The following is a 16,377-nucleotide window of genomic DNA, read 5'->3' as shown; positions in this document are numbered from 1 at the left end:
CGAATCAGCCATATGCATACACATGTCCCCATATCCCACCCTCTTGAGCCTCCCTCCCACCCTCCCTATCCCACCCTCCCTATCCCACCCCTCTAGGTCATTGCAAAGCACCAAGCTGATCTCCCTGTGCTATGCTGCTGCTTTCTACTATATTTTAGCAGCATTAGGATGCAGGGTAAAATGGAGTGTATGCGGTAATATAGGACAAATATTTCATAGAGTGTAGCTTATTGATAATCACCACACGATCCTGTGTGATTTACATGCCTCTTAAAAATATATAGGAGCTCAGTTCATTTTGTGCTATTTTATTGTGTTTTTTAACTTAATTGCCATCAAAGAAAATGTTTGTATGCATATGGTTTGTATGTGTATACCCTTCCTTTACTTTCAGAAACTAATGCAAATGCATTTGTATTAAAATTTTTTTTAATTACACTTTTCTTGTTAGGAGATAAAAAAATTTCTAATAAAAGTTCCCATCTTTTATTAGGCATACATAAGTACAATATAAATGTGACACAATTCACACCATTATTTCACCCCTATACTCACCTGGATCTAGGTATATACCCAGATACTGATTTGGCTTACCTCTATGTCTCCAAATAACTGAGGCAAATACAAAAAAAAGCCCAAGAAATAAAATTACTCTTAAAAGAGCTCAATGAGCTTGTATACTTAAGTTACATTTCCACTTTGTTTAATCATGCTAAATAAAAAAAATATTTAACTGTTTTCTTCTCATTCCATGATGCCCTATTATTCTGTACTAATTTTACAGAATTCCTACTATGTTTTACATATACATGTTTCATTTATATATATTTCCATTTCTAATATCATAGCAAAAGTCAATGTAGCTATTTTAAGAATGCTTTACATATGATATAAATTTTTAATAATAATATCTAATTAGTGTGATATCACAAATCTTAACTTCTTTGAATGTACTATTTGATTGTTAAAATATCACTCTCTTGAAATAACAATTGGCAGACGATCATAACTTCTGGCACACAGAAGTGAACACTCTTAACTTATTTAATACACTAAGCAAGTTGATTAACAGAGAATCAAAAACATAAAACTTTAAGTAGAAAAAAAAAAGCTGTATTTATGAAGATGTTTACAACAGTTTATTTTAGGTTATTTCCAATTTTTCACCAATTTAAAATATTGACCAACTCAATGAAACCTTGTGAATGCAATGTTAAAAAGTATAACTATGAATCACAGAATTTAAATTTAGTATGAAAAGATATGAATGGCAAATTATATTGAAGCTATGTGGAATTATGTTTATAGACAGCAGGAAGAGAAAATAAAAATATAAATATTGCTTGATAGGATAATGGGATTAGAGGTGGTCTTTTAAATTTTTCATTTTTATGCTAATACAATACCTTTACAAAACCCAAAAATCTTCAAACAACACATTTTTTAAAAATTGTGGTAAACTACACAAAACAGAAAATTTATCATTTTAACCATTTTAAAGTGGACCGTTCAGTGATATGAAGTCAACAAATTTTTAAAACTTTCAGAGGGCACCTGAATAAAAGATGTGCTGTCCACTGGTGATTTTAATGTATCTGGTATATAACTAAAGTCACCACAAAACTCTTTCTGGGAAATTGGCAGATCATAAACATAAAAAATTTATTTTGCTTTTTATTAAACCTTATTGTTTTGGTGTTTCAAAATTCAAATTTACTCACAAGAAAGAGTCAGTTTCATATTAGATTTGGTTTCACAAATGCTGCTCCTGCTATTCATTCTTATCACCAAAAAAAAAAAAAAAAGACTATTTGTGACTAACGATAATATGTTCCAGAAAATAAAAAGTTAAAAGGTTTTCAATCTGCATATCTGGGAACCTAAATTAAAGCATCACACAACATTTTCAAAAACAGAAAAGCCATTTGATTTGACTAAAATCTTAGTTTTAAGATGGCAGAAAGTACCTTGATAATTTTCTTTTAAGAAAGAAAGAAAACCAAGCCATTGAAGAGAAATTCTTCCGAGAGAACTGAAACATGTTATATACCTCTGACTTGGCACCCCTTCCATCTGGAGAACTTTTTTGGTAACTATTTTCATCCCAGAATGATCTAAAGTAAAATGAATTGAAATTAGAGTAATTATTTTCCAATGAGTGGCTATTTCCATTTAAAACCAAAAGCCAACTAATTATTGCTTTTCCCATAAATTTAAATATGAAATCTACATTATGTAATTATACACTTATTTCCCCCTTTGTGTATTCTAATTTCTTCCTCAGAAACCTAAGGTGCCATCTTGCAGACTGCCCACAGTGGCTACTATTTTGGCAGCAGCAAAGGTCAACTTTTAAACATTTTGCATCTAAAGTGGCTTTGGATACCTTTGGATACAAAGCACAGTCTGAGCACCGTCCAGACACTTAGATACCTAAAGGGCATCTAAGATATCAAACCAGGGCATCCAAGATAACAAACCAAAGTCCTGATATTCCCTCAAAAGCTGCTCCTCCCATCAGCCCCCTTCTTCTAAGTGATACCACCCAGTTGCACACATAATCATCAACGACTTGTCTCCTTGTTACTATTTCCTTCATACCCCACATCTAATCTATCTGCAGGTCTTGATAGCTACACCTTCAAAACACAACCTGAATTCAACCACTTTTCACTTGCTGCAAACTTCCAACCTAAGCTAAGCCATAAACATCTCTTATTTGGAGCCCTGTGATAGTCTCCTAACTGGTCTCCCTGTTGCTCTTCTTTATCCTCCCAAGTCCATTCTCTATACCAGGTCACCTTATTCATATACTATTTGGATCATGCTTTTTTCCAGTTCAAACCCCTCTACTCATTTAGAATAATCCACATCTTTACTCTGGCCTTCAAGACTTTACAAGAGCAGACCCCTGGCTAGCTCCTTGACCTCATGTCATACCACACTCTTCTTCACTCGGTACTCTGGCCATGTTGGCCTCCTTGCTTTTCCTTAAATACTCCACCCACCTACATGCCTGCATACTCATTGCCCCCTTGTCCTGGAATGTGCTGACTCCAGATCTTCCAGGGCTTGCTCCTCTCTTCATTCAGGTCTCCGTTCAAATGCCACTTCTCCAGTGAAGCTGTCCCCTAACAAACCTATCCAATGGAGTCCTACCTGCTCTCCCTCACTCTCCTTACATTAAGATACTTTTGCACTTCCTACTCTCTAAAATTATATTACTTATCTGTTTACTCATTTCTATCTGGTCTCCTTCACTGGAATGTAAGCTCCATGAGGGCAAGACTTTTGTCTGTCTGGTTCACTGCTTTATCCCTAGTGCCTAAACCCGTATCTGGCACACAGAAGATATTTAAAAAATTACTTGTGAATCTGACAAAAGAATAAAGTACTCCTGGCAAGAATTCAGAGGTTGCACAGGAAAGAAATAATGCTCTTGGTGGAAGCAGCCTTAGTATCTAGGTTCACCTCTATTCAGAGTAGAGATAAGAACAATTTGCAAGTATAATTCACTTTAATTAGTACATTATCTGCTAAAAACGTAAGGGAAGTGCAACACTAGAAAAGTACAGTGGAAGCTTGAAAAACATGGGTTTGAACCTCGCAGGTCCACTGACACACGCATATTTTTCAATACATATGTACTATCGTCCTACATCATCCAAGGTTGGTTGAATCCACAGATGTGGAACCACTGACTATAAACTTATACCCAGATCTTCAACTGCGTAGGGGTCGACACCCCTAACCCCACATTGTTCAAGGGCCAACTGTATATGATGAGGAAAGTTAAACACATTGTTTTAAAAAACTGTCAATACCTGAACAAATTCTTTGTGTTTTGCTATGTGTTTATCAAGTTAAAAAAAGTGACCACATACCAACAAGCAGATTTTTTCTTATATCCAGAACGAGCAGAGTTCTGTTGGTTTCAAGGGCCTTTAGTAAAGCCTTTGCTCCTTCACTGGTGAGGCCGCACTGCTGCAGGTCAAGTGCTTTCGATGAAAGACAAAAGGTCACTTGCTAACTCTACAGATTTAACATAGAGACAACTCTCATTTTCTCACGTGTGGAAGAGTCCTGCACAAGACAAGTCATGGCAGGTTTGTAATTTTGGGTATGGAAAAAAACAGAAACATATACGCACACACATAATGCATAATCCAATTTGAAAACCTCTTCTTGGATGTGCAATGATAACCCTGGCTTTAGTACCAATTAATCACACAACGTATTTTACAATTACAGAACTGAAGAATAACTGTATATAACGTATGAGCAAAAAGCATCACAAAATGAATCTCAGTTCATAATTAGCAAGGGCGGCAGTGGCATGTAAACCTCACAAGCAAAACCTGGTGGAGCTCAGAAATGCACTGCATTCTTTTGATCATGATCTTCAGCTCCAAATCACACTTGAAACTAGTTAAAAGGGGAAAACAAAATAGAAGAAATGTAATAACTGTTAGTTTTAGAGGAAAAAAAGACAAGTCTAAGAGGATACAAATAATAAAAACTTTAAACAATGTGTGAATAGAGAATACATACTAAAAACCTATCATGAAAGTATGATGGTCAAGAACCCTCGCAGTAAAAGGTCAGACAAAAACCAGAAAAACTGATCATGAATTCTAGTAGTTCTGGGGCTGAACAACCTACTCATTTAAACCAAAGGGATCATCACTAAAGCACAGGTATTAAAAAATATTAGACTTCCGGGTAAGATGGCGGAAGAGTAAGACGCGGAGATCACCTTCCTCCTCACGGATACACCAGAAATACAGCTACACGTGGAACAACTCCTACAGAACACCTACTGAACGCTGGCAGAAGACCCCAGACCTCCCAAAAGGCAAGAAACTCCCCACATACCTGGGTAGGGCAAAGCGGAGAGATTCCCGCACAGAGGATCGGTGCCGAGCGGCACTCACCAGCCCGAGAGGCTTGTCTGCTCGCCCGCCGGGGCGGGCGGCGCTGGAAGCTGAGGCTCGGGCTTCGGTCAGAGCGCAGGGAGAGGACTGGGGCTGGCGGCGAGAACTCAGCCTGAAGGGGGCTAATGTGCCACAGCTAGCCGGGAGGGAGTCCGGGAAAACTCTGGAGCTGCCGAAGAGGCAAGAGACTTGTTCTTCCCTCTTGGTTTCCTGCTGCGCGAGGAGAGGGGATTAAGAGCGCTGCTTAAAGGGGCTCCACAGACGGGCGCGAGTCGCGACTGAAAGCGCGGAGCCCAGTGACGGGCGTGGGACGCTGGGGCTGCTGCTGCCGCCGCCAAGAAGCCCGTGTGCGAGCGCAGGTCACTGTCCACACCGCCCTTCCGGGAGCCTGAGCAGCCCGCCACTGCCGGGGTCCCGGGATCCAGGGGCGGCTTCCCTGGGAGAACGCACGGCGCGCCTCGGGCTGGTGCAACGTCACGCCGACCTCTGCCGCTGCAGGCTCGCCCCGCACTCCGTGCCCCTCCCTCCCGCCCGGCCTGAGTGAGCCAGAGTTCCCGAAGAGGCTGCTCCTTTAACCCTTTCCTGTCTGAGCGAAGAACAGACGCCCTCCGGCGACCTACACGCAGAGGCGGGGCCAAATCCAAAGCTGAGACCCGGGAGCTGTGAGAACAAAGAAGAGAAAGGGAAACCTCTCCCAGCAGCCTCAGAAGCAGCGGATTAAAGCTCCACAATCAACTTGATGTACCCTGCATCTGTGGAATACATGAATAGACAACAAATCATCCCAAATTGAGGAGCCAGGAGTCAGTACTGTGCCTCTGAGGTGGGAGAGCCAACTTCAGGACACTGGTCCACAAGAGACCTCCCAGCTCCACATAATATCAAACGGCGAAAATCTTCCAGAGATCTCCATCTCAACACCAGCACCCAGCTTCACTCAACGACCAGCAAGCTACAGTGCTGGACACCCTATGCCAAACAACTAGCAAGACAGAAACACAACGCCACCCATTAGCAGAGAGGTGGCCTAAAATCATAAAAAGTCTGCAGACACCCCAAAACACACCACCAGACGTGGACCTGCCCACCAGAAAGACAAGATCCAGCCTCATCCACCAGAACACAGGCACTAGTCCCCTCGACCAGGAAACCTACACAACCCACTAAACCAACCTTAGCCACTGGGGACAGACACCAAAAACAACAGGAACTACGAACCTGCAGCCGGCAAAAAGGAGACCCCAAACACAGTAACATAAGCAAAATGAGAAGACAGAAAAACACACAGCAGGAGAAGGAGCAAGATAAAAACCCACCAGACCTAACAAATGAAGAGGTAATAGGCAGTCTATCTGAAAAAGAATTCAGAATAATGATAGTAAAGATGATCCAAAATCTTGGAAATAGAATAGACAAAATGCAAGAAACAGTTAACAAGGACCTAGTAGAACTAAAGATGAATCAAGCATCGATTAAAAACACAATAAATGAAATGAAAAATACTCTAGATGGGATCAATAGCAGAATAACTGAGGCAGAAGAACGGATAAGTGAGGTGGAAGATAAAATAGTGGAAATAACTAATGCAGAGCAAAATAAAGAGAAAAGAATGAAAAGAACAGAGGACAATATCAGAGACCTCTGGGACAACATTAAACGCACCAACATTCGAATTATAGGGGTTCCAGAAGAAGAAGAGAAAAAGAAAGGGACTGAGAAAATATTTGAAGAGATTATAGTTGAAAACTTCCCTAATATGGGAAAGGAAATAGTTAATCAAGTCCAAGAAGCACAGAGAGTCCCATACAGAATAAATCCAAGGAGAAATACGCCAAGACACATATTAATCAAACTGTCAAAAATTAAACACAAAGAAATCATATTAAAAGCAGCAAGGCAAAAACAACAAATAACACACAAGGGAATCCCCATCAGGATAACAGCTGATCTCTCAGCAGAAACTCTACAAGCCAGAAGGGAGTGGCAGGACATAATTAAAGTGATGAAGGAGAGAAACCTGCAACCAAGATTACTCTACCCAGCAAGGATCTCATTCAGATGTGATGGAGAAATTAAAACGTTTACAGACAAGCAAAAGCTGAGAGAGTTCAGCACCACCAAACCAGCTTTACAACAAATGCTAAAGGAACTTCTCTAGGCAAGAAACACAACAGAAGGAAAAGACCTACAATAACGAACCCAAAACAATTAAGAAAATGGGAATAGGAACATACATATCGATAATTACCTTAAATGTAAATGGACTAAACGCTCCCACCAAAAGACACAGATTGGCTGAATGGATACAAAAACAAGACCCATATATATGCTGTCTACAAGAGACCCACTTCAGACCTAGAGACACATACAGACTGAAAGTAAGGGGATGGAAAAAGATATTCCATGCAAATGGAAACCAAAAGAAAGCTGGAGTAGCAATTCTCATATCAGACAAAATAGACTTTAAAATAAAGACTACTAGAAGAGACAAAGAAGGACACTACATAATGATCAAGGGATCGATCCAAGAAGAAGATATAACAATTGCAAATATTTATGCACCCAACATAGGAGCACCTCAATACATAAGGCAAACACTAACAGCCATAAAAGGAGAAATCGACAGTAACACAATCATAGTAGGGGACTTTAACACCCCACTTTCACCAATGGACAGATCATCCAAAATGAAAATAAATAAGGAAACACAAGCTTTAAATGATACATTAAACAAGATGGACTTAATTGATATTTATAGGACATTCCATCCAAAAACAACAGAATACACATTTTTCTCAAGTGCTCATGGAACATTCTCCAGGATAGATCATATCTTGGGTCACAAATCAAGCCTTGGTAAATTTAAGAAAATTGAAATTGTATCAAGTATCTTTTCCGACCACAATGCTATGAGACTAGATATCAATTACAGGAAAAGAGCTATAAAAAACACAAACACATGGAGGCTAAACAATACATTACTTAATAACGAAGTGATCACTGAAGAAATCAAAGAGGAAATAAAAAAATACCTAGAAACAAATGACAATGGAGACACGACGACCCAAAACCTATGGGATGCAGCAAAAGCAGTTCTAAGAGGGAAGTTTATAGCAATACAATCCCACCTTAAGAAACAGGAAATATCTCGACTAAACAACCTAACCTTGCACCTAAAGCAATTAGAGAAAGAAGAACAAAAACATCCCAAAGTTAGCAGAAGGAAAGAAATCATAAAAATCAGATCAGAAATAAATGAAAAAGAAATGAAGGAAACAATAGCAAAGATCAATAAAACTAAAAGCTGGTTCTTTGAGAAGATAAACAAAATTGATAAACCATTAGCCAGACTCATCAAGAAAAAAAGGGAGAAGACTCAAATCAATAGAATTAGAAATGAAAAAGGAGAAGTAACAACTGACACTGCAGAAATACAAAAGATCGTGAGAGATTACTATAAGCAACTCTATGCCAATAAAATGGACAACCTGGAAGAAATGGACAAATTCTTAGAAATGCACAACCTGCCAAGACTGAATCAGGAAGAAATAGAACATATGAACAGACCAATCACAAGCACTGAAATTGAAACTGTGATAAAAAATATTCCAACAAACAAAAGCCCAGGACCAGATGGCTTCACAGGTGAATTCTATCAAGCATTTAGAGAAGAGCTAACGCCTATCCTTCTCAAACTCTTCCAAAATATAGCAGAGGGAGGAACACTCCCAAACTCATTCTACGAGGCCACCATCACCTTGATACCAAAACCAGACAAGGATGTCACAAAGAAAGAAAACTACAGGCCAATATCACTGATGAACATAGATGCAAAAATCCTCAACAAAATACTAGCAAACAGAATCCAACAGCACATTAAAAGGATCATACACCATGATCAAGTGGGGTTTATCCCAGGAATGCAAGGATTCTTCAATATACGCAAATCAATCAACGTGATACACCATATTAACAAATTGAAGGAGAAAAACCATATGATCATCTCAATAGATGCAGAGAAAGCTTTCGACAAAATTCAACACCCATTCATGATAAAAACCCTGCAGAAAGTAGGCATAGAGGGAACTTTCCTCAACATAATAAAGGCCATATATGACAAACCCACAGCCAGCATCGTCCTCAATGGTGAAAAACTGAAACCATTTCCACTAAGATCAGGAACAAGACAAGGTTGCCCACTCTCACCACTCTTATTCAACATAGTTTTGGAAGTTTTAGCCACAGCAATCAGAGAAGAAAAGCAAATAAAAGGAATCCAAATTGGAAAAGAAGAAGTAAAGCTGTCACTGTTTGCAGATGACATGATACTATACATAGAGAATCCTAAAGATGCTAGCAGAAAACTACTAGAGCTAATCAATGAATTTGGTAAAGTTGCAGGATACAAAATTAATGCACAGAAATCTCTGGCATTCCTATATACTAATGATGAAAAATCTGAAAGTGAAATCAAGGAAACACTCCCATTTACCATTGCAACAAAAAGAATAAAATATCTAGGAATAAACCTACCTAAGGAGACAAAAGACCTGTATGCAGAAAATTATAAGACACTGATGAAAGAAATTAAAGATGATACAAATAGATGGAGAGATGTACCATGTTCTTGGATTGGAAGAATCAACATTGTGAAAATGACTCTACTACCCAAAGCAATCTACAGATTCAATGCAATCCCTATCAAAATACCACTGGCATTTTTCACAGAACTAGAACAAAAAATTTCACAATTTGTATGGAAACACAAAAGACCCCGAATAGCCAAAGCAATCTTGAGAACGAAAAATGGAGCTGGAGGAATCAGGCTCCCTGACTTCAGACTATACTACAAAGCTGCAGTAATCAAGACAGTATGGTACTGGCACAGAAACAGAAAGATAGATCAATGGAACAGGATAGAAAGCCCAGAGATAAACCCACGGACATATGGTCACCTTATCTTTGATAAAGGAGGCAGGAATGTACAGTGGAGAAAGGACAGTCTCTTCAATAAGTGGTGCTGGGAAAACTGGAGAGGGACATGTAAAAGTATGAGATTCGATCACTCCCTAACACCATACACAAAAATAAGCTCAAAATGGATTAAAGACCTAAATGTAAGGCCAGAAACTATCAAACTCTTAGAGGACAACATAGGCAGAACACTCTATGACATAAATCACAGCAAGATCCTTTTTGACCCACCTCCTAGAGAAATGGAAATAAAGACAAAAATAAACACATGGGACCTAATGAAACTTAAAAGCTTTTGCACAGCAAAGGAAACCATAAACAAGACCAAAAGACAACCCTCAGAATGGGAGAAAATATTTGCAAATGAAGCAACTGACAAAGGATTAATCTCCAAAATTTATAAGCAGCTCATGCAGCTCAATAACAAAAAAACAAACAACCCAATCCAAAAATGGGCAGAAGACCTAAATAGACATTTCTCCACAGAAGATATACAGACTGCCAACAAACACATGAAAGGATGCTCAACATCTTTACTAATTAGAGAAATGCAAATCAAAACTACAATGAGATATCATCTCACACCAGTCAGAATGGCCATCATCAAAAAATCTAGAAACAATAAATGCTGGAGAGGGTGTGGAAAAAAGGGAACACTCTTGCACTGCTGGTGGGAATGTGAATTGGTACAGCCACTATGGAGAACGGTATGGAGGTTCCTTAAAAAACTACAAATAGAACTACCATATGACCCTGCAATCCCACTACTGGGCATATACCCTGAGAAAACCATAATTCAAAAAGAGACATGTACCAAAATGTTCATAGCAGCCCTATTTACAATAGCCCGGAGATGGAAACAACCTAAGTGTCCATCATCGGATGAATGGGTAAAGAAGATGTGGCACATACATACAATGGAATATTACTCAGCCATAAAAAGAAATGAAATTGAACTATTTGTAATGAGGTGGATGGACCTAGAGTCTGTCATACAGAGTGAAGTAAGTCAGAAAGAGAAAGACAAATACTGTATGCTGACACATATATATGGAATTTAAGAAAAAAAAAGGTCATGAAGAACATAGGGGTAAGACAGGAATAAAGACACAGACCTACTAGAGAATGGACTTGAGGATATGGGGAGGGGGAAGGGTAAGCTGTGACAAAGTGAAAGAGCGGCATGGACATATATACACTACCAAACGTAAGGTAGATAGCTAGTGGGAAGCAGCCGCATAGCACAGGGAGATCAGCTCGGTGCTTTGTGACCGCCTGGAGGGGTGGGATAGGGAGGGTGGGAGGGAGATGCAAAAGGGAGGGGATATGGGAACATATGTATACATATAACTGATTAAATTTGTGATAAAGCAAAAAATAAAAAAAAAAAATAAAATAAAATAAAAACTCTTAAAAAAAAAAAAAAAAAAAAAATATTACATGAAAGGAAACTATCATGAGTCTTATTTTTAAGTGTTGTGTGGACCATCACATTAAAATAACTGGAGTCTTTCAACACCCCCATGACACACAGAAATAGCAAGTCAGACATACGGATCTGACAGGATATGATACAACCCTTACAAACTCTCACTACAGAAGAATGGACACAGGGTATAATTAACCAAATAGCCAAATTAATACAAACAGCCAGTAAACCTCACCAGTAAAACAAATGAATACAAAATAAAACAAAATGTGGTTATTCTCCTATCAGATGAAGCCAAGATTCTGTAAGAAAAGCCTTTAAATAATGTCTATACCCTTTGGATCCAACAACTCTCTTTCTAAGAATTTAACCAAAAGAAATAGTCAGAGATATAGGTAAGGATATATATCAGAGTACTATTTTAACTGAAAAACTGGACAAAGCTTATATACAAGAATGGATAAGCTATGTGCACTGTGGCACATTCATATAATGGAATACTGAACAATCACAAAAAATGATGTAGGAGATGCAAATTTACTGACTTGCTAAGATGCTCATACTAAATTAATTGAAAAAAGTTATAAAATTTGGAGTAATCCCACTTGCATAGAAAATGGAGAGGTACTCATTTTTGTAGTTTTACATTTTTTTACAAGTGTTACAGGCCAGTGTTTGTGAGAGGCAGGCTTCACATCTACTGTTGGGGTGGACTACAAATTGGCATAGCATTTCTGGGTGGTAATTTGGCCATGTGTATCAAATGTCTTAAAAATATGTCACACTTAGTCATTGCACTTGTAGTACCTTATTCTACAGAAGTAATCCCAATGGACACAGAGATGTATATACAACGTATTCACATTGTTTCTGACAGGGAAAAGCAAACTGTCTAAATAGAATTGCAAAGAATTGATTAAACTATGGGACATCAATACGACGCAATACTACATGATACATCATTAAGTGAAAAAAGCAGGAATATGAAATAGCAAGTATACTACAATTCTATTTTTGTAATCCCTAAGTGTACATATATATTTGTAGAAAAAGAAAGACTGAAAGTATATACACCAAAATGAACAGTGATTATATCTGGGTATTAAAATTATAGGTAATTGTTCTCTTGTTACTCTGTCTTTTCTATAAAGGATATATGCAACTCTTAGAGAAAGTTTAAAAGCAAAATAAAAGCTATCAGTAAAATGAGGCTTTAAAAAACTCCTATCACAATAGTATCATGCCAAAAGCTAAGCATATTTCACATTAAAAATTCAGTATTTTCAATTTTAGAATTTACCTCTAAGCCATAAATCCTCACTAAGAGATTCTGCCAAAGCACTTGCACTCAGGTCACCAATGAGCGTGTTGCAGTTCAGAGTGCTGTGCCTCAAACCAGCCATACAGTCAAGATCAGGTCTACTGGAATGAAGACTCTCAGCCCAGGTTTCTTCATGCCTTCTGGTAGTCTGATACTTCAAAGATTTAATGGGATGAAATTAAGATGCTTGAATAAGGAAACAGGGTGTGCCTGAGTATGGCTTATTATGTCAGAGATTTACACACACACACATATCAAGCATATATGCCAGGAGCATCAACCTGAGAAATTCAACAGTCACTTCTGGTTTACGAGTCCAGTGACCCAGATTCTGCTCGGTCAGTGATTAGATTCTAGCCACTGGATTTCCTGTTTCTGAACACTTATGTAAAGCTGGACAACTCAATTACAGTCTATGAATTATTTTCCTTATCTTCTAAGTCAGGGAATTGGTTCTAAATTCTATCTTTGCTGAGGCCCTATATTTCATCATCCTGTCCTCCAATGGCCTCCAAACACCTGACTGGGCAAACCATAAGAAAACTTTTTAATATGCATCTTATTTATTAACAAATTATATACACAAAGTTCCATATATATAATTTATGTACATGATAAACTACACAGATTTTTAAAAATAATACAAAGGTAAAAATGTTCTAATATTTTCTTTTCCTAACTCCTAAGGCATTATTTTATTTTACTTATTTTTGATAAAGATTTATTTATTTGTTTGTTTGTTTGTTTGTTTGGCTGTGCCGGGTCTTTAGTCGCAGCATGCCGCATCTTTTAGTTGTGGCGTGTGGGCTCTTAGTTATGGCAGGCACGTGGGATCTAGTTCCTTGAGCAGGGATCGAACCCAAGCCCCCTACATTGGGAGCACATAGTGTTAACTGCTGGACCGCCAGGGAAGTCTCAAGCATTATTTAAAAAACTATATTTACAAAATGTATCTCACATGCTACCTAGGGTGTGCACACAAGCTTTAGAGGCCTGGACTATGCACAGCCAGTTTGATGTGCCTTGGGAAAATAATGGTTTGACATTTAAGCAAAAGTACTGTCTTGAAGACATTCAATTCTTTATATTCATAAAGTAAATTTGGGTAACAGGGAACACTGACCATAAATGAAAAAAGTCTTATTACATTCCTGAAAAAGTAAAAGACTCAAAGTGCCTTTGTTACTCTAAAAGGAAAATCATTAGTGTCATTTTTCTATTAACAATAACTTATTAAAGCTCCAAACAGAAACAACAGCAATCACTTACACAGTGCTTAGTATGTGCCAGGCACTATTTATACAAATAAGTGCATTTAAACCTCATAATGAGGCATAGAGCTTAAGTGATTTGCCCATGGTCACTAGCTATGAAATGGGAGAAAGGGAATTTGAACCTAGGCCATTTGGCTTCCGCACCCAAGTTCCTGACTGTTTCCTACCTCAGGGGTCAATGGACTTGCCCTGTATAGGCTCAAAGAATTTTTCAATTTTTAAAATCTAAATTTAAACATTTCCAGATTTGTGGGCTATACAGTTTCTGTTGCAACTACTCTGCCCCACTGGCGTAGGGTGAAAGCAGCCATAACTACCATGTAAACAATCTGTGCGACTATGTTCCAGAAAAACTTCCTTTACAAAGCCAGGCGACGGGCTGGATCTGGCCCACCAGCCAGAGTTTACCTATCCCTGATCTGCACCATCAAACTATTAAAAAGCCTTCATGTCAAATTATTAACTAACTTTAGGCCTAAATACAGTCATTATAACCACTGTAAAGTTGTTAAGGCATTATTTTAAAAACTGTATTTACAAATTGCTGATGTACTGACTTTTATTTGTTTAAAAACTACAACAGCTAATAAACACTTGATTCATTTAAGTCTTGAAGACTATAATGGCATAGTTTCTTCACAGTATTACAATAAATGTTTTCAGTAAAAAAAAATACATAAAAGTATTATTAGGTATTATATATTAAATCTCTTATTTCTAAAATTAAGTGGACTATCTTTACTAAATGGTAGAATCCCAAACTGAAAACTGGTCATATTCTTTCAGCAAAATGAAAGCTGCGCTCACATGTATCAAAAGACAAAAATTAGGGCTTCCCTGGTGGCGCAGTGGTTGAGAGTCCGCCTGCCAATGCAGGGGACATGGGTTCGTGCCCCGGTCCGGGAAGACCCCACATGCCGCGGAGCGGCTAGGCCCGTGAGCCATGGCCGCTGAGCCTGCGCGTCCGGAGCCTGTGCTCCGCAACGGGAGAGGCCACAACAGTACCGCAAAAAAAAAAAAAAAAAAGACATAAATTAACTGCCCTCTGTATCAATATATTAATGTATTTCAATCACATATGTTTTCATGAAAGTTTAAACATAAAATCACCTTTAAGATCTAGGCCATGTGATCTGCTCCCTGCCATGTCAGAATACACCCCGTGACGTTTACTTAACTTGTCTTAAGTGTGATAGAATTCTTTATACCTTGACACATAACTAAAAGGAAAAAAAAATCCACACACACAATAAGGTGAAGAGCCTATACATTTGTCAATCTTGACTTATTTGCTTTTCTTGAGTCAGTTGGAGGTTTATAGCCACATTCTTAAAATCATTAACTACAATCTTCCCAAACAGGTAATTGACGAACAGATGCATTCTAAAACTTGTCAGTAACAAAGTGCTATTCCAGTTTACAGCAACAGTTTAATTCTATTTAGATACTAAAACTGAATACACTGAATACTGCAAACTTTATTCCCAACCACTCAGCAAAGTACTACATACCTTTTCAGATATAGGAAAAAAAAGAAAAAAAAGAAAAAGCATACGATTCTTCCTATTTTCATTGCCAAAGATACATCCCAATCTTAATGATCAATCAGCGACTTAAACGTCAACTATAAACCCAGTATACTGCTGCTATGCAGCGTACTATAGCAATAGAAGAGAGAAGACCTCAAACCCTCTGTTCCCTCAAATTCAAAGGGCAGGCTTCCTGACCCCTCCAGACCACTACTGGACACAGGGAAGGCACACTAATGTTTCAGGACCCCAACCAACATTGTGATTACTTCCATGACACACCCTCACCAACACCACTGAGTTTGCTGCTCCTACGGGACGTTACATGTATTTACTATTTTAACACATACCACAGTGCATCATAATTATGATTGCAGATAGATGTTCTACAATTTAAAGAGAATGATGACTTTTTTGCTCTTTACATCTTGCTATTTCCCTTCCCATAATATTTCTTGAAGCGAAACCATAAAATACAGACAAACACAAAAAACAGAAAATATACAAAATGTGTGGTTTGTGGCTTAACACAAACTTAAGTAAAATTAGTTCTGACAGTATCCGGCATGACAAACTTCCATGGTACAAATGAGAATGGACCAAGGTTTGAGCAGGTACAGGAGACAATCCAGGCATGAACAACACCAAGGAAAGGTAGACAGGAAGTAACATGGTGTGTAGGAAATCACGAGACCAGTCTGATGGGAAGAGACTTAAACAAGACTGAAACTCACTTTCTAAACCTCCATCTACAATTGGACAATTCGCAGCACACAGGTGCACCAAAGTGGCCAATTTATTCAATCCCTTTAATATGGAGGAAGAGTTTAAAATTTTACTGGTTTAATTTGCCCCAAAAGCAACTCTCAACAGTTGTGGCCTCTGTCGTCGGAGCTTTGTATGAAATTAAGTCAAA

The 16,377-nt window shown here is 38.3% G+C and overlaps 1 pseudogene across 1 annotated transcript in view; it reads right to left on the bottom strand.

The window, feature by feature from the left end:
- LOC307066040 (centrosomal protein of 78 kDa-like) overlaps positions 1 to 16,377 on the bottom strand; it is a 216,001-nt pseudogene that overhangs the window by 18,246 nt on the left and 181,378 nt on the right. Inside the window, exons 4-8 of the transcript in view lie at positions 16,196 to 16,268; positions 15,043 to 15,152; positions 12,638 to 12,812; positions 3,885 to 3,998; positions 2,051 to 2,114 (exon numbers count right to left, since the gene is read on the bottom strand). The product of the transcript in view is annotated as a centrosomal protein of 78 kDa-like (transcript). The remainder of the gene's footprint in view (positions 1 to 2,050; positions 2,115 to 3,884; positions 3,999 to 12,637; positions 12,813 to 15,042; positions 15,153 to 16,195; positions 16,269 to 16,377) is intronic.

The sequence above is a fragment of the Hyperoodon ampullatus genome (assembly GCF_949752795.1).
Source record: "Hyperoodon ampullatus genome assembly, chromosome: 2".
NCBI lineage: Eukaryota > Metazoa > Chordata > Mammalia > Artiodactyla > Ziphiidae > Hyperoodon > Hyperoodon ampullatus.
The sequence above is the reverse complement of the archived record's forward strand: the minus strand, read 5'-3'. Positions and strand labels throughout refer to the sequence as shown.